The following is a 4,182-nucleotide window of genomic DNA, read 5'->3' on the forward strand; positions in this document are numbered from 1 at the left end:
AAATCAGGCTGAATATCAATCATGTGAAAATATAATTAAAACACAAATCTCTGATTAAACTGCACAGTTTTGAGAAGGTCAAGATTGGTTGGGCTATTCCTGTTATTTTCAGGGCTGTTTATAAGTGACTGTCTTCACTGCTGTGCCCTGTGTCATAGACTCTACTCTGTCCGTGTACACCTAATTGAAAATGCAAGCTAGATTTAGGCATGTGCAGCCAGCAACAATTGTCTTTGTACATTTTTTCACAGTTGATTGAATTCTCTCGGTATTTGGACTTGCATGCAATTTTATTATCCTCACTGATAGTTTATTCAACTTGACTTTAAACTGAGTCAAGACACATGGGGGAATGGAGATAAAAATACTTCATGTTTCAGTTTTTTGGAAATGTATGAGAACTCAGGTTCTGATTTGCATCATCCTGCTTCTAGAAAGAGAAATATATGTTGGATTTAGAAGTTAGCAATTTATGGTAATTAGGGCGTCTGATGTATTATTAAATCTCTTCGCCCTAATACTGGACCCATAAAGGCTCTGAATTCCTACTCTCAATCTTTCCACCTTAATATTTTCTCTTTTGAGATTAGCCACTCTGCTAATAACTCTCTTAGATTCAGTGTTTGTATTATAATGCCTTGGAATGTCTTGAGTGACTTGGTTAGCACCTCACAGTGCTAGGGACCTGGGTGTGATTCCAACTTTGGGCAATTGTCTGTGTGGAATTTGCACTTTCACTCCGTGTCTGTGTGTGTTTCCACCAGGTGCCACCCAAAGTGACCTAATCAATGTCCTGTACAGCCGCAACATGACATCCCAGCTCCTATACACAGTGCACTGACCAATAAAGGCAAGTGTACCAAAAGCCTTCTTCGCAATCCTGCCAAATTGTGACTTCATCTTCAAGGAACTATGAACCTGCACCACAAGGTCTCTTTGTTAAGCACCACTGTCCAGGACCTTACCATTAAGTGTATAAGTCTTGCCCTGATTTGCCTTACCAAAATGTAACATCTCACATTTACCTAAAGTACACACCGTCTGCCACTCCTTGGTCCATTGGCCCATTTGATCAAGATTGTGCTCTTCACCATCCACTACATCTAATTTTGATATCATCTGCAAAAATACTAACCATTCCTCCTATATTCACATCCAAATAACGTGCATAAATGACAAAAAACAGTGGACCCAGCATTGATCCCTGTGGCACTGGTCACAAGGCCTCCAGTCTGAAAAACAACTGTTCACCACCACCCTCTGTCATCTACCTTCAAGCCAATTTTGTATCCAAAGCAGTTGTGTATGAATAAAATGGCTGGAAATATAAATTATAGAATCAGGTCATTCATATTTCTAGTCAAGAAATATGCTGAGTGGCTAACACAGGGTTGATCAACTTCACTACATAAGGCATGACATTTTATACTTTTTCTGACTGAAGGGGTGGCGATGAGCAGATTTCAGAAATATAAGGGTTGGCCGAACATTAAACAAGAATTTCAAAGTAAAAGGTAAAGTTTGTAAAAAAGAAATCTGTTTTGCAAAAGAGTCAAAGCAATAAACTGATTTTTTTTTCAAAAATGAGTGCTTTTTAAAGACAACCATTAAAAAATGCCAAATAACAGAGCTAGCGAATAAAAGCTTTTTTTTCTGTTTTTGCAGAGCTTGAGAGCGAGAATGGGGCCAAGTCCTGGTCACTAGGGAAGGAAAGAGAGTGAAGGAATTGTGTTTAACTAACATTTGTGTAACCTTGATTTACCTTTAAGCTGGCCTTGGCAGAATTCTCACAACAACAGGGACAGAAGTAGGTTGCCTTTCAGCCTGGGTGTGCCTCCTTTCCCAAACTTGTATGTGGTTAAGTGTGTGCATGTGCATGTGCAGCTAACTCCTAGTCTCAGAGTTCACACTCACTCACACTCCACCAGTCTCTGTAACTTCTTAAGCAGTCACTCAAGACCAAGAACAACTTTCTCTCACTCTGCTATTGCAGTTTCTGCAGTGACAAAACAGTCCAATTCTGGGTCTCCCACAAATGGTCCCGGTCTTCCAACCCCCCACCCTAACTAACTCCCTTGCACATTTCTCCTTTCTCTCACACGCACTTCATGACCCTCACAGAATTGTTAAGATAAGAAGGTTATTTGTTCTATGGTATCTAGATCAACTTGCTGAGCATTATGGCTTTTTTACCAAGCTCCTGCCTTTTCCCTCCAACCCTTCACCTTATTTCTATTTAAATAATTGCTGAATGCCCTCTTTAAGGCTTCATTTAAAATGCCACTGTTCCAGGTAGTGCTTTCCATACCCTAAACTACTCACCGTGTGAGAAAGCTTTTCCTTATCTTACATTTGCACCTGTTGCAAAACCCTTTAAGTCTGTGCTATCTGGTTCTCAAACCCTTTATGAGCAGGAACAGTTCCTCCCTCATTTGTATGGCATTGAAATCTTTAATAAGCTTGTGGGTAGATGGAAATGTAGAATTCAGAGCACAAACAGATTAGCAATGATCTTATTGAATGATGGAACAGACTTGAAGGGCCAAATGACCTATGTCTCCAAATTTATATCTGTGTGTCCTTGCATCATTTCATGACTAAATCTATCCAGGTGAGTGGTTCAGTCCCAATTGTAACTTAACATCTTTAAATCGTGGGTAGGTCTGTTTCTGTGCTCTACAACTCTAGGAGAGAATTAGACTATGAGTCACTTGAAGGCCCCCCCCCCCCCAATTGTTGGTTATTTAATCAAAATATTTTTTAAATTTAACATGAAAATATAACAATTCAACCGAATAAACACACTGATCACAAATGGCATTTGTATTCATTGCAGAAAGACTCAATTGTGTATTAATGTCTCAGATGTAAAATACATTTGGATGAAATTCCTATTTTGTCGCATGATAAAACAGTTTGTACGTGCTACAGAATGATTCCTTTGCTCATGACTGTTCAAATGATCACGTGCTCAAAATGTGGCACACAGTGATCAATAAATATAACATTTTCCTGAGTCCACTAACACTCCAACTTTAGTCCTTGGAATTGACTATTACCGATACCAGCACTACAGACAGAGAAATGGAAACGTGGAGGGCAGTGGGAGGCTGGTGTTGGAAGACGGGCTACTGATGACCAGAGAATATCTGGATACCAATCAAAGTAAATGTAAAAAGCTATCTGAAGTCTTATGCTGTACTGGTGAAGTGCAATAAAATGTTGAAATGTTTGCAAAATCAGTTTGGACTTTTTTTTTAAATCTAGTTTTCAGTAATTTAGTTTGACACTTCCATTTCTTGCATCATACGTTTTTGGTTTCCTTCAACAAAACAATAAACTAATTATCAATTATTACTGAGTTTTGTTGATTTCTGACTATGAGGGAACTGATTTAGACCACTTAAATTAATGTACCTCACAACTAGCATGTGATTTAAGGTGTTTGAAAGTTGTCACAGTGTTCTAATGTATAATGCATTGCATAGTGTTGTACTAAGCAATACAAAACAAGAACAATAGCATGGTGAAATAAATACTAAAATAAAACAAAGAACTGTGAATTCTTGCAATCTGAAACAAAACAGAAGTTCCTGGTGTAACTCTGCAGGTCTGGCAGTATCTATAGAGAGAAAACAGAGTTAACATTTCGAATCCAGAAACTCTTCTTTAGAGTTTGAAGAAAGGTCACAGGACTTGAAACATTAACTCTATTTTCTCTCCAATGATGTTGCCAGACCCGCTGATATTCTCCAGCAATTTCTGTTGTTGTTACAGGAGCATAGTGATCATGTTATTGAACCAGCAATCCAGAGGCCCAGGTTCTCAGCTGTGAGCTCAAATTTGGGAACTTTGAATTAATTTTTAAGTGTACAATGAAAAACTGGTATCAGTAATGATGATCATGAAACTGTTAGCTTGTAATGACATGGGGTAACCCCCCGCCCAGCTAATTTAAACCAGCCACACAGAAACGATTCACCTCGTGCTGTAATCTGTTAAAATCTGAGAGGCAAAGATCTATCTCAGTGGTCGCTATTTAAAGTAAGAATTAACAACTTTATTCTTTAAGTCCAACAGAGAATATTAAAACCAACAACTATTTAAAACTCCTTTCTCTTAAACCTATCTTTTACCTCCCACTATACAATACTAGTCTGATAAAAAAAATTCCGATTAAGA

This window comes from Hemiscyllium ocellatum, chromosome 6 (genome assembly GCF_020745735.1).
Source record: "Hemiscyllium ocellatum isolate sHemOce1 chromosome 6, sHemOce1.pat.X.cur, whole genome shotgun sequence".
In the NCBI taxonomy this organism is placed as follows: Eukaryota; Metazoa; Chordata; class Chondrichthyes; order Orectolobiformes; family Hemiscylliidae; genus Hemiscyllium; species Hemiscyllium ocellatum.